The sequence below is a fragment of the Pinus tabuliformis genome, chromosome J, assembly GCF_031772625.1.
Source record: "Pinus tabuliformis cultivar Carrire ecotype Pingquan chromosome J, CPIR1, whole genome shotgun sequence".
NCBI classification, from domain to species: domain Eukaryota; kingdom Viridiplantae; phylum Streptophyta; class Pinopsida; order Pinales; family Pinaceae; genus Pinus; species Pinus tabuliformis.
This window is the reverse complement of record NC_142295.1, coordinates 1,483,797,388-1,483,820,429: the sequence shown is the minus strand read 5'-3', so window position 1 is coordinate 1,483,820,429 and position 23,042 is coordinate 1,483,797,388. Positions and strand designations below refer to the sequence as shown.

General features: G+C 35.9%; 2 pseudogenes; one reads left to right on the top strand and one right to left on the bottom strand.

The window, feature by feature from the left end:
* Nucleotides 1–292: 292 nt before the first annotated feature.
* LOC149232997 (U-box domain-containing protein 34-like) lies at nt 293–15,578 on the top strand (annotated as a pseudogene).
* Nucleotides 15,579–20,241: 4,663 nt separating this feature from the next.
* On the bottom strand, nt 20,242–23,008 carry LOC149232996 (putative pentatricopeptide repeat-containing protein At5g52630 pseudogene; annotated as a pseudogene).
* Between the last annotated feature and the right edge of the window lie 34 nt (nt 23,009–23,042).

Genomic DNA, 23,042 nt, shown 5'->3' with positions numbered 1-23,042 from the left:
AGAGAAGGAAATTCTCTCAATCGATGATGACTCAGAGGACGACGTCGAGATGTTCGACTCTGATAGGGAGAAAGAAGAACTAGCGAATGAGAGTTTCGGCAGGACCGGAAAGTCAGGAAGGGCCAAGGTTATGAAAAGAGGAAAAGATGGCGCAGAGGGCTACCAGGAATAGGAGGAAGGAGAGGAATGCGGAAGTCCGGCAGGAAGAAGAAGAAGATGAGGCAGGGGAGGATATAGGAGAAGGGGAGGAGTTGGAGAGAGAAGTGGGAAAGGAAGAAGAGGCAGAGGAGGAATGGCAGGAATCAGAGAGGCCAACATAACAGGGAATGTCAGGAGGGGGAGGAAATCTATAGGCAAGAAAGTGCAGTTCGCTAAAAGGGCTTATTGCGAACAGACCAATCCAAAAATTAGGAGGATTATCGAGCAGCTGGAAGAGGAGGCTATGCAAGCTCAGTCGGAGTCGGAATTAGAGGACTGGGAGTATCTTCTCCCGGATCCGGGCAATACGCTCGGTCGCATGACATTATACAAACAATCTCTTCACATCTATTGGGTTATGAAGAGACTGCTTGCCAAGGCTATGGAACAAGTAGCCATGGAAATGGCAGAATTATCCCAGGGGATTCCAAATCTGAAAAAGGAGCTAAGGAACATCCAAATCACCTTGTTCATGCAGGATAAGAAGATGGACGAAATTCAGCAGCAGTTACAAGCGAGTGGATCAGGAATCAAGAAGGAGAAGGAGCAACAGGCAGGCACAGAGAACCAGTAGAGAAAGCATGATAATTAGAGGTTTCTATAAAATCTCTCTCTAGTTACAGTTAGTTATCTGTAGGACTTTTGTTTTTCTAGTATGCAAACAAAAAACAGTTTTAGTAGCTATAAGGATGATGTGTATAAAGCATGGAAAGACAGAATGAGAACCTATTATTTTTGGCTTGATATTAAAAACTTAAGGTGGTCAAGAAACCCGGTTTCCCCTCAGGGCGGGTTGAGATCACCACAAGCATGTAGTGATTTCAATTTGCGATAATAGAAAAAGAAGGTCTCTCCCTAGCTTACAAAAAAAAAAACCAATAGTGGGCTTCTATGGGGCAAAATAATAACAACATGGGGACTACATGGGCACAACAATACCATAAGGGGGTTTCACTGGTAACAATAAGGGGCTACACTAGTAGTGTAGGGACCTAACATGCCCCTCTCCTTCAAAAAGTGTTGTCCTCAATGCTTGAGTAGTTTTGGATGCTTCTGTATAAAATTCTCATCCTCCCATGTGGAATTTTTAGTGGGTAAGTTCTTCCACTTGATGAGATACTCTGAAATTGATCGATTTTGTAGTTGTCGAGTTCTCGTTTCTGTGACTGTTTCAAATTCAAATATGATTTTTCCTTCCTCTTTAAGTTCTGACAATATTGTTTGAACTGTGACCTTGTCACCTATAACCTTCTTTAAGCATGAAACATGGAAAACTGGGGGCACTCGGGAAGATGTAGGAAGATCCAATTTGTATGCCATAGTACCAATATTTTGCAACACTTTATAAGGACCATAGTATTGTGGTGATAATTTATTATCCTTATTAGCTTGCTTGAAGGACATTTTTTTGTAATAATGGTTGTAGTCGTAAAAATACCCAGTCACCTATGTCAAAACTTCTTTCACTGCGATGTTGATCTGCCTGTTGTTTCATTCGATTATGTGCGAAAGTGAGGTTATCCTTTTTCTTCTTGATATGTCCTTCTATCTTGAGAGTTTGAGGAGTGGTAATTCCTACCAATGCATTACAAGATATGGTCAGATTCATTTCTTCTTTCTCTGGGGTTGGTTCTTGGTGTATATCCTCTTCTTTTGACGTTTCTTGATCCTTTTCTTCCTTCTCTTCACAATCAATGTAAGATAATTTATTCTCAGCGCACATTTGACCTTTAGTGTATTTTCTATCACAACTGTAACCGAGGTCATTCTCTCCTTTTTCTTCCAATTTTTGTGGTGTCAACCTTGTAGGTTGTGGAAGGTTAGGAGCAACAACACTTCCATCTTTATAATTGTGAGTGGTAGGATTTCTTGTTGCCATAATTTTTCTTTCAATTTTTCTTGCCAACCTTAATGCCTTCTACAATGAATCAGGCTCCCAAAGACGATCCTTATGTTGAATTTTATCCTTTAAATTCCCTATGAAGACATCAATCCTATGATTCTCATGGAATATCATTTATCCTTTAAAGAAGGTGTTTCTCTTTGTACCCTCATAATGAACTATCATTTCCTCTATGAAAATTGACCAGGTGATAAGTGGTTTACGAGAACAAAGGCCTTTATACTATAAAAATTGATTCATTTCTAAATATAAGATGCAATACGTACCTTTTGTAACAATAGCACATCGTGTAGATCAAAATATTTCTCCATCTGTGGTATCCATGTTATGGGATCCTTGCTATCAAACTTCCTCATATCGATCTTTGGAATATGGTGGGTCTTCAATTCAATGTTAGATTCTATGAAATCATGATTAACATTTATTTTTTTCTCATCATGAGTTTCCTCTACTACCTTTTTGTCATTAGCAGGTCTTTCTTGTAGCAGCTTTGTTCCACCTTACTTCAAACCTTCCATGTATTTCTTCAAATATTCCATGTATTTCTTCAAATATGCTTCCCTACCATCAATATTAGCTTCCATGGCACATATAAAACTATTTATATTAGCTTCGATCGCATTCTTCAAATCATTCATCCAATTTTTCTTACTAGGTGTTTATATTTTCTTAATTCGAGTCATTCTTTTTCTTGCTTTTAGTAGCTCGATCTTGAATCTATTGTATCTCTAAAATTTTGGATCTCCAAGGTCTGAAATTTCTACCTACAGTAACCCTCCACGTCCTCTTTCTAATGTCACCAGTGTGATCGAAATTGGATTCTCCAAGAAAGAGCTATGCCCAATATCCCAAGATGAGCTGATTATATATGTTTTCAGTAGAGAGAACTTGTACGAAGTGCCACATGTCACTGTCTCGACCTTCAAACTTGAAAACAATACATAGAAAAGTAGATTCTGTCCTCTTTTTGTAACTTCTAACTAAATTTCAATATGATGCTCAGAGAGAATGTTATGATGATTTTCGCAAGGTCACCTATTTGGGATGTAATTCGAGAGCCTGCAGAAACCCTAAATGTCTTGGATTGTATCTCCAAAAATATAGAGAAAAAAGATCTGAAATTTGGGCCCGAGCGTCACCACGATTTTCGATCAAATGGGTTCTAATTTCAAAGTCTTAGCCTTTGTAGAAAAAACATTATAGCAAAAATTCCACGATGACCTGTTTGAGATGGAATTCTGGAGCTTACAAAAACCTTAACTTCCTAAGATCATATCTCCGAAAATACAGCTAGACAACATCTTAAATTCGAAGCCATGGTTCAAAATATTTCGGCTCAAATGGTTTTTTTTTAGCTTTTGAAACTTCGTACAGAAAAAGTTAGAGCGAAAATTCCACGATAGCCTGTTTGGAGCAGCGAAACCCTAGAATCCAAAGCTATGATACCAAATGTTATGAGACCAACTCACAAAAAGATAAAAAAGATATATCAATGACTTCAAAATAAGATTCTTCAAGGGGGAAACCTCCTTTACATTACACAAATGAACAATTCTTGGATGATTCAAATGATAATACCTCATTTCTATATATAGGAGTCTAAGTGGTCCCAATATAATCAGAGCCTACATAACAATAATATTGTAGGGGCACAACAATAACAATAGTGGGCTTCTATGGGGCACAATAATAACAACATGGGGATTACATGGGCACAACGATACCATAAGGGGGTTGCACTAATAAAAATAAGGGGCTACACTAGTAGTATAGGGACCTAACCTTTATTGACATACTTCTGCAACAATGATGAACAATAGCGCGTTCAGTTCAGTGTGCTAATGGCTCTCCCCCTCCTTCGATGACCAAGACTTCTAATATTTCTCCCCCTCTTCTTAATAATCTTCATTCTTTTTTCTATTTAACCAAGGACATTATTTTCGTTTCATTGTTTTTATTTTTAACTGGGATGATGATTTTATTTTTAACTAGGGCGACATTTTTCTTTTATCCTTCCTCTTATTTTTTGACTAGGACATCATTTTCTTTTCTTTCAACTTTTCCATGGGTATATTCTTCTTTTTCTTTGGATCTTGATATACAAGCCATCCTTCACCGGTTATGAGCTATCCTAGTCCTTAAGTGTCCATTTCATTTTCTTCTTCTATTGCAGGTCTCAGATGATATTCTTATCCATCTACTAGTTGGTTTGCTTCTCAAGTAAGATTTGATGATAATACCTTACATTATTCTGCTCACCCTTTGAGTAGAAACACAAAAAGATGACTTTCTGGTGGCACACAGTATAAAGAAGGTCGTCGTCATCTCCATTTTAACCTTATTGTGGGTCTCAGATAAGATTCTAAATGTTATTGATTTTGCATGTGAAAGAAGGGAGGCATTTCTTTTCTAAGGTATCTTCTTGTTATCTTTTTATGTCTTCATCATCGACCATCCATCATTGGTTAGAGTTGAACACATTCTGCATTTCCATAGTCAATCATCTTCTTTAAATTTTTATATATACTAGCATTACTACATGTAAGGGGTTTTAAGACAATATTTAAGACAATTTTCGAGTCAATTGTCTTAACTTGAGACAAAAAGAAACTTGTGTATTGTCTTAAATATTGTCTTTAAGCGGGTGTCTCAAAATTATTGTCTCTATAAATACAATATAGAACACATATTATTATTGTCTCTATAAAGACACATGAATCATTGTCTCTTAATAGACAATGTCCTTTGTCTCTCTAGAGACAATTTCATTTGTCTCTATAGAGACACTTTCATTTTTGTCTCTTTAGAGACAATTACATTTTTGTTGATTTAGGGACAATAACTGAGATTAAAAACATATTGTCTCTATAGAGACTATATGTCCATAATTTCAACTATTTCTCTCTAGAGACAATATGAAAAAATAGTTTAAAAAAATAAACAAAATAATTTTAAATGTTCTTTTAAGGTGGTTTCAACATTCAAAGTTCCCAAATAGTGATTTTAATTACCTTAAATCTCTTAATTTATGGAAAAAAAAACAAATTCCGTTATTTTAAAGATAACAACAAAGTCACTTTAAATCTAAATGAATTTTTTTTTTCCAAAAGTTAACAATTCTAGAAAGAAACCTTGAAAATAATAAGGCATACACTTATATTTGTTGAAAATACATTGATGTCATTGAATTTGAACATGCAAGATCCTCAATTGGAACTTCATTTTATGACATATTATGAGGCAAAACAAAAATTTTCAAGGTTTCTCCATCTTACAAGAGAGTTTACTCTCTAACATATAATTCCAAAGCTTGAATCACTTTAAACAGTGGAAAATTAAATTCATATCAGTGGTTAGCCCACAATTTCAATACCCGTGTATAATTGGAATCGACTTCCTTGATAACAAAAAATTGTAAGAATGTATATGCATTTGAATCTACAATTGATTGGCAATCCTGTCTTGATGAAGGTTTTACAAAAGATGGAAAATTGACACAGGTCCTCGCAACATGATATAGGTCAATTCTCAATATATTGGTGACCTACAAAGTTATCTCCTCCATTACTAGATTTCACAATTCAAGTTGGTTCCATCTCTTGTTTGTAGCCCGAGAATTGTTGCAATTGGTATCCAAATTGGTGGTGATCTAGTTCCTGAGGAAGCTTCATATCCAATGAATCTAATTCAGGTAATGAACTATTCTGATTGACTTCATAGCAAGCTGAAGTTGCAGAGAAGTCCCTATCACTAGATTTTTTATGGGAAGTTAGTCACTTCTTGGAGACACAAAAAAACCACCCATCCTTCTTCCTATTAAGAATAAAATAATAAATTCTTGTCAGGCAAATTTTTATACCATTGCTCAACCATTTCCAAGAGAGATACTTACTGAAATGAAATAAAATAAAATAAAAATGAAGTAGTGCATACCTGAAATAAAAATGTGTGCACTCTTAGTATTTCTTCATTATCACTTTCCTTGCCTTGCATGATTCCCCCGTAGCACCTGAAAATGCAAGAGTAGAGTCCTTTCATGCTACCATGGAAATATTAGTTTTGAGATATATGTTGGGTAAGTGTCATATATGTTCACAATTAAGCTTCTTTAATCTTATATATCGTCCATGTTGAAATATTGAAATTAGCATCCCAACATAGCAGCTTCTGGGTTGATATGAATTTGATAAATAAACAATTAGTTGTGTATTTATGTGGAGATTAAGAAGAGAACCAAAGAGTTGACTAATATCCCCTTTTAAGAGCAAAATGCATGTTAATATGAAAAAAAGAAAGAGAGAGAAAAAGATAAAAGGCACAGATCTCTATTTACATCCAAAAAGAAATGATTTACATTGATATGCACACACTGTGAAGTTTGACATATGTTTGAATAGAGTTTAATATCTATGGACATTTGATAAAATTCTGTAACAATTGAAGCTAAAAAAATGACTATTGGAGTCAAAATTGTTGTATGAAGTAAAGAAGTGAGAGCTAAATTTTTTATATGGAGTGGTTAAAGATGTGATTCTTCAATGCTTATATTCTATTGGATGACCAATTGAGTAACTGCATGAAATTCATTGTGCTTTCTTCATATTCATGTAGGTATGTGACAGTTAGTGAGGTTACTGGAAGAGAACTTTTCTACTATTTTGTGAAGTCAGAAAGAGATCCAGCAAATGATCCACTTCTTCTTTGGCTTACATGAGGTCCTAGTTGCACCAGTTTCACTGGATTTGTCTATGAGATTGGTTAGCTATGAGAACTCTTTCTCTTATTGTCTGTTTCAATGCTCAAAATCGCTATTTACTGAATGAATTTTGATATTGTATATATTTAGTTTTGAAATTGAGTAATCTAGGAAATGGGCATGTGAACTACTTGTTGAAATGGCCATGTGTATGTTCATTTTTGGCCATGTTATTGTAATTGGCACCCAAAACCGAGTCAAATTCTATTATAATTAGGTTTACACAATAGTAAGATATCATTGTATTTTCCTGTTTGACTGGATTTGCCTATGAGATTGGTTAGCTATGGGAAATTTTGCTCTTATTGTCTGTTTTAATGCTCAAAATTGCTATTACATGAATGAATTTTGATCTTATATACATTTAGTTTTGAAACTGAGTAATTTGGGAAATGGGCATCTGAACGACTTGTTCAAATGACTAAATGTAAGCTCATTTTTTCCCATGTTGTTGGAATGGCACCTAAAACCAAGTCAACTGCTATTATAATTAGGTTTATACAATACTAACATATCATTATAACCCAAAGAATAACCAAAATCGATAAATTGTGGATTTTATTCTCTTGAACCTTTACCTATTCAATGTTCACCTCATCTGATTACCTTAAAGATAAGATTGTGAAAAGCTAATTGTCAGATCTAGCTCTTATGCACCTGCCATACTTGCAAGGTTGGGCAAGGTGAGAGGCTTATTTGATGTGATCATTGCTTAGGAGAAAAGAGAACATAATAGTAACATTTAGAAAATTTATAGAAGAAAATGATTGCTATTTTTGATGTTTATCGCAATTCTTTTCTCTTGTTGTAGGTCCAATGAGTTTTGATCTCAAGAACAATTCTAAGAATTCACCCATGCTCATCCCCAATGAGCAGTGTCTAGTACAAAGACTCAAATGGTAGTCTAGAAGATATTTTGTGGAATATCCAAAGACACTTGCTTAAACACCTTTATGTCTACCTGTTGTTAGTTCTTGTTATGCAACCAGCTCACAAAATAGAAGAAAAGATAGATCAACGACTTCGAAATCAACCTCTTCGAGGGGGTAACCTCTTTTACATTACACAAATGAACAATTCTTGGATTATACAAATGATAAGACATCCTTTTTATATATAGTAGTCTAAGGGGTCACAATATAATAAGAGCTGACATACCAATAATAACATTAAAAATAGTAGGCTTCTATGGGGAACAATAATAATAATATGGGGACAACATGGGCATAACAATAACAATAAGGGGCTAGAATGATGATAATAATAAGGTAATACACTAGTATTATAAGGACCTAACATGCCCCTCTCCTTCAGAAAAGTGTTGTCCTCAACGCTTGAGTAGTTCTGGATGCTTCTGTATAAAATTCTCATCCTCCCATGTGGAATCTTTAGCGGGTAAGTTCTTCCACTTGATGAGATACTCTAACATTGATCGATTTCGTAGCTGTCGAGTTCTTGTTTATGTGAATTCTCCAGGTTCCAATATGATTTTTCCTTCCTTGTCAAGTTCTGTAAATATTGTTTGAACTGGGATCTTGTCACCTATAACCCTCTTTAAGCATGAAACATGGAAAACTAGGTGCACTCGGGAAGCTACAGGAAGCTCCAATTTGTATGCCATAGTACCAATCTTTTGCAACACCTTGTACGAACCATACTACTTTGATGATAATTTATTATCCTTCTTAGCTTGCTTGAGGGACATTTATTTGTATAGTTGTAGCCATAGAAATACCCAATCACCTACATCAAAACTTCTTTCCCTACAATGTTGATATGCCTGTTGTTTCATTCTATTATGTGCCAAAGTGAGGTTATCCTTTAAGAGTTGGAGAACTTCTTGTTGATGCTCGATGTGATCTTCCACTACTTGAACCTTATAATTTTCTCTTAAATATGATGTGATGGATGGTGGATGATATCCATAAAGTTCCATAAATGGGGTCATTTTTTTGCTACAGTATGGAAGGAAGTGTTATACCACCATTCAACTAGAGGCAACCATTTGATCCATTGTGTATATTTATCAAATACAAAGCAAAGAAGATATCCTTCCAAACATTTGTTCACTATATCAGTTTTCCCATCAGATTGAGAATGATAAGATGATCTATGAGCTAACTGAGTACTTAGACATGAAAATAATTATATCCAAAAATTTCTAGTGAAAATGGGATCTCTGTCGCTTACAATAATCTTTGGGTTTCCATGTAGCTTTGGAATTGTTTCCATAAATGTAGTAGCAACTATACTGGCTTTAAAGGGATGAGATAATGCACAAAAGTGTGCATACTTGGTAAGTCTATCAACTACCACCATGATGACACTCTTTCCTTCGGACTTGGGTAAACCTATGATAAAATCCATTGAAACCTCCTCTCATTGTTGACTTGGAATGGATAAAGGTTGTAATAGACCTGGGGTCTTAATTGTTTCAACTTTATTTTGTTGGCAAACCAAACATTTCGCCACAAACTTTTGAATATCAGATTTAAGGCCATCACAAAAAAATTCCTTCTTAACCTCGTGGTAAGTTTTTAAAAATCCTGAGTGCCCTCTTAAGGGAGAAGTGTTCAATTCCATAAGAATATTTTGTTTGAGTTGGGAATTCTTACGGAGGTATAAGGGATCTTCGTACCATAACAAATCATTTTTCCAGCTAAATGTACAAGATTTACTGGGATCTTGTTGTAACTTTTGAATGAGTGCCCACACTTCTTCGTCATTCTTCCATTCATCCATTCATCTCTTGCTTCATTTATCCAATTCGGTTGGATAATATAAATGGCGCAGAGCAATGCTTCCACATCCTCATCCTTTCTTGAGAGTGCATCTGCAACAACATTTTTCTTCCCTTTTTTGTAGATGATTTTAAAGTCATAACCCAACATCTTTGTGACCCATTTTTGCTGCTCTTATGAAGATAATATTTTTTCTAAAAGGTATTTAAAACTATCATGAACCGTTTTTACCTTGAAGTGTCTTCCCATTAGATAAGATCACCATTTCTTAAGTGCATGTAGTATTTCCCACATTTCCTTCTCATAAATAGCTTTGTGTAAATGCTTTCCTCTGATTCGATGACTTTCGAAAGAAATGGGTCTTTCTTCTTACATTAAAACAACACCAATTCCATCTCCTAAGGCATCTCCTAAGGCATCACATTCCACAATAAAGGTTTTTGTGAAGTCTGGCGTAGCTAAGACCAGTGCTTGGCACATTGCCTCTTTAAGATGTTCAAAGGCCTTCACTGATTCTGGAGTCAAATAAAATGCATTTTTCTTCAATAATGTTGTTATAGGTGCTGATATTCTCCCATAATTCTTAACAAACTTGCGATAATACCCTGTCAACCCAAGAAATCCTCACAGATGTTTTATGGATCCGGGGATTCTCCATTTCTTAATGGCTTTAATTTTTCTAGGGTCTACCTTAACACCTTCATGAGATAAACTATGACCTACATATTCCACCTCTTGTACTCCAAAGAAAAATTTGGAGGTTTTTTCATATAATTGTTTCTCCTCCAATAGTTTGAGCACCCTATCAACATGTTGAACATGATCCTTTCATGACTTGTTGTAGATTAGTATATCATCAAAAAATACTGACACAAATTTTCTAAGGAAGGGTTTGAAAATGGAATTCATCAAAACTTGAAATGTAGAATGTGCATTAGTAAGGCCAAAAGGCATGACCAAAAATTCATAATGACCCTCATGAGTTCTAAATGTTGTTTTTAGAATGTCTTCAATCTTCATTCTAATTTGATGATAACCTGAACAAATATCCAACTCGATGAAGTAAATTGATCCATGCAATTCATCAATGACAGGAATGGGAAATTTACCTTTAATAGTGAGCTTGCTGATCTCCCTATAATCGGAACACATGTGCCGTGATCCATCCTTTGTGCACCAATATTACTGGAGCAGAGAAATAACTTTGACTAGGTTTAATTATACAACCTCTAGCATTTCTGCAACCATACGTTCAATTTCACTCTTTTGGGAATAGGGATATATGTAAGGCCTGATGTTTAGAGGAACACTTCCTGGAATCAAATGAATAGCATGATCATGATCATGAATAGGTGGAAGGCCTTTGGGAGTCTCAAATACCTTCGACTGATTGTCCAATACCTTTTGGAGATCTAGAGAAATAGATGATTTCGATGTGGGAACCTCTAGCGAACATAATTGTGCAATTACGCCTCATTACTCTTTCTTTAGAAGCTTTTTCATGCAGTTAGAGCTTATTATCTTTCCTGGTTTCCCCACGATACCCCTTAATTCAACTTCCTTTCCTTCTGAAAAAAAATTCAAGAAACGTTCTTGAAAATTAAAATCTATCGTACCCAAAGATTGCAGCCATTGGACTCCTAGTACAACATCAGCACCACCAATTGGAATGGAAAGAATTGGACTATTCAATGCATATTCTCCCATGGATAGCTTGATATTATGTCACTTTCTAAAGAAATTTATGGTTCCTCCATTTGCAATCATCACTTGACACTCTTGTGCTGGATATAGGAAGCAATTCAATTCCTTGGCTATCTTACAATGAATAAAATTATGGATACTGTCCGAATCAATCAACACTATTACCTTTTTCTTCTTGACATGTCCTTATATCTTGAGAGTTGGAGGAGTGATAATTCCCACCAATGCAATACAAGATATGGTCTGATTCATTTCTTATTTCTCTAGGGTTTGTTCCTGGTGTATATCCTCTTCTTTTGACGTTTCTTGTTTCTTTTCTTCCTACTATGCACAATCTATGTAAAATAATTTCTTCTCAGCACACTTATGAATTTTAGTGTATTTTCTATCACAACTGTAACAAATCCCTTTTCTCTTTTTTCTTCCAATTGTTTTGGTGTCAACCTTGTAAGTTGTGGAAGGCTAGGGGCAACAACACTTCCATTTTTGTAGTTGTGAGTGGTAGTCTTCCTTGTTGCTATAATTTTGCTTTCAATTTTTCGTACCAACCTGAATGCCTTCTCCAATGAATCAGGTTCCCAAAGGTGAACCTCATGTTGGATGTTATCTTTTAATGTCCCTATCACCACATCAATCTTATGCTTCTCTGGAATATTTTTTACCCTTATATTCAATTTTTGGAAGTCCTCAATGTGCTCCACCATTGAACCCTTTTGTTTGAGATTTATCAATTAGATAAAAAAAGTGTTGCTTTTTGTATCCTCATAATGTGCTATCATTTATTCTGTAAAAATTGCCCAAGTGACAATTCGTTTACGAGAGAAAAGCCATCGATACCATACAAACTGATTGGGTTCCAAATATAAAGTTGCAATGCGTACCTTTTGAGTGTTTTGCACATTATGGTGATCGAAATATTGCTCCATCTGTAGTATCCATGTTACGGCATCCTTGCCATCAAACTTCCTCATATCAATCTTTGGAACATGGTGGGTCTTCAATCCAATGTTAGAGTCTATGTAATCATGATCAACATTTCTTTTGTTCTCACCATGAGTTTCCTTTACTACCCTTTTTCCATTAGTAAGCATTTCTTGTAGCAACTTTGTCAAATCTATCTTTAAATCTTCCATGTTGCCTTTCAGTTTTTTTTTTTTTGTACCATCCATCTTATCTTCCATGCCATCCATCTTAGCTTCCACACCATTCATCTTAGCTTCCATGCCTTTCTTTAAACCATCAATTTTAGCTTCTGTTACTTTTTGTGAGAGTGAAATTTGTTTCACTTGGTCTCGTAATTTTGATATATCATGTTGCATTTCTTCCTCTTCTTCATGAGTCATGGTAGAGATTTCAGGTTGCTTACTAGGTGTTTCCATTTTATTTCTTCGTGGCATCAATTAATGATAATTATGCTTCACTATGTCCTTTGAATTCCTTCAAACTAATTTTTCAAACCGAACTTATGTAAAAATTTGAAAAGACTACACACTTTTTTTCACTTTGTAGGAGCTCAATATGGAATCTGTTGTATCTCTGTAATTTCGGATGTCCAAGGTATGAAATTTTTTCCTATGGTATCCCTATGAATCCTCCTTACAACCCCGCAATTCTGATCAAGATTAGATTCTCCAAGGAAGTGTTATTCCAAATCTCCCATGATGGCCTGATTATAGGGTTCAGTAGAGAAAACTTGTACGAAGTTCCATGTGTCAAATGATACATAGAAAACTACAGTCCATCCTCTTTTTGTAACTATTTACGAAATTTTGATCTGATGCTCAGAGAGAAACATATGAAGATTTTCCCTAGGTCACCTGTTTGGGATATAATTCGGGAGCCTGCAAAAACCCTAACTTCATTCGATCATATCCCCGAAACTATAGTGAGACAATATCTAAAATTCGTACCCGAAGTTCATCAAGATTTCAGAAATGGGTTTTAATTTCATCTTCTGAAATGTCGTAGAAAAAAAGTTATTGTGAAAATACCACGATGACCTGTTTGCAGCAGGGACACCCTAGAATCCAAAGCTTTGATACCAATTGTTATGCAACCAACTCACAAAATAGAAGGAAATATAGATCAATGAATTCAAAATCAACCTCTTTGAGGGGAAACCTCCTTTACCTTACACAAATGAACAATTCTTGGATGATACAAATGACAAGACCTCCTTTCTATATATAGGAGTCTAAGGTGTCACAATATAATCAGAGCCGGCATAACAATAATAACAATAACAATAGTGGGCTTCTATGGGGAACAATAATACAATATAAGGAAAACATGGGCACAACAATAACAATAAGGGGCTACAATGAAAATAATAATAAGGGAATACACTAGTATTATAGGGACCTAACAGTGCTGCAAAAAGGCCCACAACTTTTAGAACCAAGAAAAATTTAGAATGTCAGTAAGTAACTTAAGAGAAAACTATCAAAAGGAACGTGTCTCAAATGAGTTTTCACAATGACCATGAAACAAAATGTTTCCTCTCCTTGGGGGGATACATGGCCTTGTCCACTTTATCGGTACCACCATCAATAATGAATTTCAAAAGTCCAAAGTCTACTACCTTGTTTATCAGAATGTCATCCAGCAATACGTTGAATGTAATGTGGTTGGAAGGGTGAGCCATGTAATGGGTTTGTTCTGAGCTAATATGATTTCTTTCTTTATTTGTTCAGCACGACATAATGATCGAGCTAGAAAGGTTGAAGCATGAGCTAAATCATACTCTAGGCATGTTTGTTGTAGAGAGGGAAGACGCAATGAAAGCGAAAATCATGGTGAGTTTTATCTGTCTATCTTGCTTTAAAATTTCTAGTCGATTTGAATGTAGGTATATGCAGTTGTGGGTACTAGGTAGTGCACTAGGCGGTCAATGTTTAGGAGCTTAATGATAGTGATAGGCCAATGAACTATGTCTCCAACTGATGAAAGACGTGAGAACAGTCGAGGAAGCAAAGAAAAGAGAAGAGATAGCGAAAACAATCACTGCATAAGAGAAAAAAAAGAGTGAAATGGTCATTAGGATGGCTGAAACAACTAGAAAACTTACTAAAAGGGAGGCCCACGAAAGAAGAGATGCAAAACTAAGAGCCACAATAGAAACAAAAGAGAGAAAGAAAGCACATGAAGAGCTTGCATCTACCCATCAAGGATACAGAAGATACTCAATAGAAGAAATTCAAACTGCCACAGATTTCTTCTCTGATTCACTCAAGATAGGAGAGGGAGGTTATGGTGCTGTCTACATGTGCACTTTGCAACATACCACAGTGGCAGTCAAGATTCTTAAAAATGAAGCAACTCAAGGAATACAAGAATTTCAACAAGGTATTAAATCTTCAAAGCACTACCTATGGTTAATGCCCTTAAAATATAAAACTCAATAATGAATCTGCAGAAGATTTTTAATACTTGGGTTGCTTATTTTGTTTTTAAATCTTTGGTTGGGTGTTTTTCTTTTCCTAAATTGTTTAGATTGAGATTTTGAGCTGAGTTCGTCACCCTCACATGGTACTTTTGCTTGGAGCGTTCCCTAAGCATGGGTGTTTGGTATATGAATATATGGCAAATGGTAGTCTAGAAGACCATCTGCTCTGCAAGGGCAATAGTGATTAGAATCATTCGGGAAGTGGCATATGCATTTCTTTTTCTTCATAGTGCAAAGCCAGAGCCGATTGTTCACCGTGACTTGAAGCCTGCAAATATCTTACTGGATCACAACTTCGTTAGCAAAATCAGTGATGCAGGTCTTGCCAGGCTTGTGCCTGCAATGACCACAACCATGCTAACCCAGTACAATAGCACAGTCCCTGCAAGCACATTTTGTTATATTGATCCTGAGTACCAAAGGACTGGTATCCTTGGCCCCAAGTCTGATTTGTATGCTATGGGAATAATCATTTTGCAATTGCTGATAGGAAGACCACCCATGGTTGTAACAGATGCAGTTGAAGCAACCATTGAGGATGGTTCATTTTAGGAGATCTTGGATAAAAATGTTGGAGATTGGCCTCTTTGTGAGGCTTTGGAATTAGCACTATTAGGGTTGAAATGTGCAGAGTTTCAGCACAGGGACAAACAAGACTTGGAAAAGGATGTTCAACCAAAACTTGAGAGATTCAAAGCCCTTGCTGTTGCTGAAACCAGACATGTCAGAGAGGAAATTGATGTTATGCTCCCACATCACTTTTTTTTCATATACTCTAGGTTAGTTTTTCTCCCCCAGGTTTCTTGGTTTCAAATCTGCCATCCTTACTAGAAAATATTTCCCCTCAAGTACACCATCAACCAAGATTTTCAAAATGTGAACTCAAAATGTGAGTCCAGACCAGTGAGAGGCAGGAACCTTGCAGACATCCAATACATGCACCTTTGACAATAGGACATACGTACAACTAAATAGATGTAATCCCAACCCTAAGAAATTGAGCCCAGTTCTATCTTAACTTTGCACTAGAAAACATATCACAAAAAGGCAGCAATTGAACAACATAAATAACATTGCACCTAGATAGAACAATGGTGGGTGTTCCATTGACTAAATTTTTTTGCGATACATGAAAGTTAAAATCATATTTTTGTGCATGCCTTTGGGCAACACTAATATATGATTGACAAATAAGAGTGTCCTTCCTTGACTAATGAAGCGGGTACTTAACAGATCCTTGACTTACTAATTAAGAATCAAGAACATGTTAATTATGTAATGAGGGGACTGATTTGGACTGAGCACTAATGACCCACAAATCATGAACCTTAATTTATTCCATAATGCCTAATCACTTAACTAAAAAGGTCTTTTCTATTGAAATTTCAGCGAATTGTCCTCAATTTTAGTGTGCTGAAATTTCAGCACATTGTCCTAAATTTCAGTAAAGTGGGATTTCAAATAAATATCCTGAATTTAAGAAAACTGAATCTTAAACATTGCTGGCTATAGTTCTAGAGATTATCCAAATTTTCAGTAGACTACCATTTCATCAAACTGTTGATAAATATTGGCAAATTGTACTAGCAATTGCCCCTAAAGGTGCAAAGATACACTGAAGGAATAGAACATGCCTATGATGTTACTACAAAAATGTTGCAGCAAAGGAAAGATAACAACCTAAAGGGTGGAGGATGGAGGGGAGGAAATGTGTTCAGGCTTGCAACAATCTCACACTTGTGCCAATACCTGTCTGACAGATATTTCTCGAACCACTGTTCTCGGTTAAATCATTTTTTTCCAATCATATCACTATGTCAAAATATTATATACATATTATATCCAAGCTATAACATGCAGGGTAATGAGGAGAAATATTAGTCTTTAGATACCTAATTAGTCTATAGGGCCTTGGATAGATGGTGATTGGGCGAGCTATTGAGGCACTCCTAGATGCTAAGTTACAAACTCCTTATTCAGGGCTGAATTTAGAGGCAGTTAAATTAACATTCTTTACTTTTTCTTCTAGCTGAGAAAATTTTACTATTTTGATCATAGGAAACGGTAAACTGAATAAATATAAGTGCAAATAAAATCACCTCTTCATAAAGTCACTCCACAACTCCTTTAGCATCTTTTCTAATGACTTTAGTTGCATCTGCCAATAGGTGGATGAGGCTAATTTTACTTTAGCTCAACTTTAAACTTTCTAAGCTAGATGAAACTGACTATAGAAAGGGATCATGTGACAAAAATGCAGATCTAGAGAATAATTCCAATGTCACAAAGTACAAGATAATGTGTATTTTAGTGTTTTGGAGCTTGACTATAAATATTTTCACATGATAAGCATTTCAAAATTGGAGAAATAAAGCTTAGAGAGAAAATGAAATTACACAATCAAAACTTCATTTCAAAAGGCTTAATGTCCAGGCAATTTCACTTCTTCACATTAGTTAGGTAACTAAAGAAAACTCTTGTTCTTAAGCTGTTTTTCCACAGCTATATGTCATTTGAAGACAACAATGAAATATTTATTTCAACTATCTCTAGTAGTGTAAAATAGAAAACATCTTCACATTACCTGTGGGCCAATTGTCCAAAATCATCTTCAACCTCATCTTCCTCATAAGGGGCACTGGAAGATGGTGTTTGAGAGCTGGAAATCACAAGTTGTTGTGGTAAAGGAGACCCTGAGGCTGTAGCATCATGTTTTGCAAGCACACTTTGTAATTCATCATTTAATAAAAGACCTTGCCGAAGAAGCTCGTCATCCATATGGTCATAATCAATAATATATTGTCAATAAATCAAATTAAAATTTCCCAGAAACAAACTTAAAGAACTCAAAAAACTTCATACAGTGTCTCAAGACCCATATGTTTTTAAGCCTGCCTCTTAATAGCATTTCCATGTACTACAATGATTTTAATAACTAAATGAAAAATATATAATACTCATTTCATGGACTTGAATGTAAAGAGCAGAAAACAAAAAAATAAGGCATTCAGAATAAGATTAGCTTTTGCAAGAAGTTGAGATTGATATCAAACAAATATTTCAATGGGTGTGCTATAAAAAATAGTACTCATGACGTGAACATGGACCTAAATCCACTTTATGATACAAAGGCCATTTTCATTCCATATTATAACTCTATATGGAGTTGACATTAATAACAAAATAAAATAATATTATTAAAAAGTAATAACTAACAATAGAATATGCTCATATAGTCTGAAAACGTTCAATTCAATGTTGATGGTGCACAAAGATTAAAAATAAATAAACTCAAATCTTAAATAATAATGCATTGTGTGATATAACTTTTGAATCAAGCCAACATATAATCGCTCCACCTCAATCGAGACCCACCAGTGCTCAAAAACAGAGATGTACTAACACTAATGCAGGTGCATCTAAGTGGATTCAATGGTTGACCCTACGAAGCCGGATTCCAGAACAAGTTGGACACAATTTGTTGATTATTAGGTGATATTGAAAATACCCTTTCGAGCTCTTCAAAGAATCAATCAAATCTCATCTTCCAATCTCCAATTTAAGTGGATAGCTTGGGGTTGTGGAGGGAACAACAGTCGAGACACCATGGTTGTTGCTTGGCACAAATGATCAACTCATCAACCTCTCAAAGGGCATGGTGCATTATTTCAAACATTTTTGGATGGGCCCTAGGAGCATTCCCTATTTCTATTGGAATTGAATTGAATTTTAATAATGGCATAAAAAAATCCCCATATGGGTGAAGTCAGTATCATGATCACCAAGCAGATGATCGAAGCCTAATCCATTGAAGAAAAAAAATCTAAGGCTTATTGTTTAAGGTGAGCTTCTGAACACTAGCTTTCCTTAGAGTTTAGAATAGATATCATTACATTTGGAATGAACAATACAGTAGGCTACGAGATCTTGGTTGTCTCAACTGAATTTCAGATAGATTGATATGTCAGAGCACTACAAAAAATTAAATAAAACAAGGAATAATAAGTTTCTTAGAGTGACTCATGAGCAACTTTAAGAGAGTGTTGAAATTTGCACAACTTTGGTTTACTTGACATTGCTCCTAACTGACAGCATTAACAAAATGCTATGCAATGTAGATCTAATCGTAGAGGAGCCTATTTGCACAGACAGAAGCAAGGTGCATTCTACAACCTGAGTGAGTGTGGTGATACATCAACTCTTTGAACTTGTGGAATAATTCATTTAATTTTGATGGTACACTGGGCACTATTGAATATGCACACAAACCTAGACACATCTAAACCCATATTCAATAAGCACCATGTGAAGCTTGATGCTACATCTCTTGAGTTCGTAAAAACCAATGGATCTTGAGCTCATACAAACAAATAATTGATATATCAAATACTGTAACTCGAGTATGTAACCTACACTAGGCTAGATTAGTTCCCTGTCCTACTTCAAAATCCAGATTCCTGAAGTGGAACTGTAACTCCTTCACAAAGTTTTTATTTTTATTTATATTTTTTATTTTGAGCCGACTCAGCTCAGGGCTCAAACACAACTCATGGTTATTAGGCATCCACATTCTCACCATAGATTGAGAGGTCCACATATGTATTTTAATAAGATATCTTTAAAAAAGCATGAAAGTATAGATCTCAAATTGATCAACAAAAACAAAGGTGCAGTCTTTAAAACTCCAATTCAATTTTCCGGGGTTTAAATTGAACACAAGAGCTGTTTAAAAAATTGGCCCACAATTTCTGATCAAACGAGCTCCATATTTTGAAAGCTTGGCATGTGAGGGAATTCAAATCTATTTTAAGGAATCAAAAACCCAAAATTTTGGAAGAAAACCAATGGAATGAAATAAATGTTGTTAAATCCGCAAGCACATTCACCTTTCAACGATTGAAGGGTGAAATTTAAATCCATATTAAGGATTAAAAATCCCAAAATTAATAAACATATTGGAGGAACACAACTTCCATGCAATCTAGATTCTCTACTATTAAATTCATAAGCACATTCACCATTCAGGGGTTCAAGGGTGAAATTCAAATCCATAGTAAGGATTAAAAAGCCAAAAATGAATAAACAAATTGGAAGAAAACAAATGGCATGCAAGAAATGCTGTTAAATTCACAAGAATATTCACCCTTTAGCATGAGAAAGTATAATAAAATAACAGAATAAGAGAGGAACAAAAGAATGTCGTTAAAAAAAAGCCTAATTTGGTTCTTTTTCATTAGATGCACTGAAGAGAAGTATACAACACACCTGTACAGAGACAAATCATCCCAATCAATGAAGGAAAGTTGCCTCTTCTTTTGGAGGAAGCACAAGGGAGTTTGTGGTTGAGATAGAAAATATCATCTGTCATGAGACTTAACATATTCCAAGATCTCAGTTGGAGCACTGGTAAGATTCAATTCCGGCAACCGTCTAGGCTCTGAACACAGGAGTAGGTGTAGGGTTCGAACTGTCCCACTGAAGCGGACGCTTGAAATCAACCTTCCTGTAAACATAGTACATATTGTCCATGGATTTCAGCTTGAACATACTCCATCCAGCGCCTTCCATGACTCTTGCAGGAACAAAGCCCACCATTGAAAACATGGAAGCGATGAGTATCCCTCACAATTAGCTCCCTCCCAACAATCTTGGAAATGAACTTGATGCTACTATGGGAGTCATCACAAACACGAAGGTTCTTTTTTATTCGGATGGTTGCTCTAGGAGGTGAGGTAATAAGCCCAAAAGCAAGGGCCAACTTTTCACTGTGGTGTTGGAGGATGCGCTCCTTCTACTCCTCCTCAACATCTTGTAGCACACAGTTAGTATCACGTGAATATCCTGCATCCTTCATTTGTTGAGTTAATGTTTCCAACATTGCATAGATCCTTTCTGACTCTGGGTGCAATGAGTCACCAACAACAAATGCATGGACTGTGTTCCTTACCTCAATCCAGCTGACTCCAGTCTCCTTTTTCACTCCCCTGTCTTTCATCAATTTCCACACCCTTGCCACATCATCCCACCTACCAGCTGCAACATAAATGTTCGAGAGAAGAACATGAGTTCCAACACATTGTGGTTCCAACTTAAGAAGGTTTTTAGCTGCTCTTTTTCCTAGTTCCATGTCACCATGGACTCTACAGGCACCAAGAAATGCCCCCCAGACAGAAGCACTAGGCTCAACAGGCATCTTGTTAATCAATTCTTCAGCTTCCTTGATTCTCCCAGCACGACCAAGAAGGTCCACCATGCAGGCATAGTGCTCAGACGTGGGCATTATGCCATGATCACAAAACATAGCATCGAAGTAATGACGACCTTCATCCACTAAGTCAACATGGCTACAAGCAGACAATACACAAACAAAGGTAATGTTATTTGGCTTTACTCCCCCCTGTTGCATTTGTTCAAAAACTTGAAGGGCTCCACTTCCATCCCCATACTGTGCATATCCTGCAACCATGGCAGCCCATGAGACCACATCCTTTGTTGGCATCAAATCATGTATTTGTTGGGCATCCTTCAGGCACCCACTCTTCGAATACATTTCGATAAGAGAATTCCCTACACATTTCTGTGATTCAAATCTAATTTTCACAATGTGGGCATGGATCTACATTCCCTGTTCCAAGGCTGAAATACTGGCACATGCACTGAGAATGTTGGAGAACACAAACTCATCAGGTTTGATGCCATGAAAGGGTAGCTGGAAATAAAGCTTCAGAGCCTCCTTGAAACCATTACTCTGCACATACCCAGAAATCATGGTGGTCCAAGTCACCACATTTGGTTCAGGTATCCTATCAAACACTTGACGTGCATACTCTAGCTTTGCACATTTTGCATACATATCGACAAGGGAGCTTCCTACAAAGACGTCAGAATCAAACTCAGTTTTAACAATATGGAAATGAACCTGCCTACCCTCTTCCAAACCTACCATAGTAGCGCATGCCTTTATAGCACTGGAGAATGCAAATTGATTCAATTCCACACATTCCACTCACATTTGCCTGAAAAGCTCAACCTCAACAAGCCTGTTCTGTGAATATCCTGCCAGCATGGCATTCCACAAGATGACGACCACTCTCAATGCATCTCTTGTGACTTCTTATGTAGGTACGAATACCAAATATAGGAAACAAATAAATGCTTAACTTACATTCCCACCCCCCACCGCCAGAAATGTCAGCACCCAGGAATAGTAAATAATTCTGCAATTTACAAAGCTAGGCCCTTTGCTATGGCTAGTAATGCAGAGAGATATCAGTCAGATGCTTATCACTTTGGATGTGTAAATAATCTTCTTTCTCTTTGATGAATTGTTCTCAATAGTTAGCACCACCTTCCCTGGCTCTCTAGTTTTCAAAGAGTGATGGAACATATGTCAATTAGTGATGGAACATATTTCATTTAGTGGGCTAAACAATAGAGGGAAAAATGTCAAAAGGAGATGAAAAAGGTAGACAATGCCTAGTCTGACCAATTTCAAAAAGAGACACCTTCGGTGTAACTGGATTTCAGTAAAAGCAACAATTATACTTCATTTTTTTTCCAAGAGAGTTATTTAAAAAAAAATATTGTCTAAGAATATACGTGAGACTGAAATTTTGTAGACTTGACCAAAGTTTTGAAAGAACTGTTGGAATTTTATAGAGAAATACTCCTACAAGTATAGATAAGGCACCAATTTAGTTATATGTAAATATAACATAATTGTTTTTTTTGTTTTTTTTAGAAAACCACAAAAACTTAACTTTTAAATATTAAAGAAGACAATAAAACATAACAAACATGTTGCATCTAAGAATTTGTATTAGTTTATAGTCAAATGTAATTTCTATATAAATATTGATTTAACATACATCATTGTTCCTAAAAAATAACAGATGAAGTAAGAAGCCAACCTGCTGAGGTAGGAATAGTAAAATTCTTACACTCTCATACTTCAAATACAAATGTACTCGAACACATTAAATGGAATGAAATTGAAATTTGTATTAATGTCTAAAGACCAAAATAAGACAAGGTGACTAGTGATTACTACCAGCAATAAAGAGTAAAGTAAAAGAGGGGTGCAGAAAACAAGCAAAAACACCCCTAGAGTAAGAAGAAATGAAAAATGAAATGAAATGAGATAAAAATAGGCATACAAATAAGTTATTTCAAGAAGGAAATGTCTAGAAAGTGAAGGAAAGCCAGAAAGGTGTGGCTGCTACGAAGAGAGGAGAACAGGAAAGTGCCCTAAATTTACCCATCTACCCCGTGATCCTAAGAGAACAAGGAGTACAT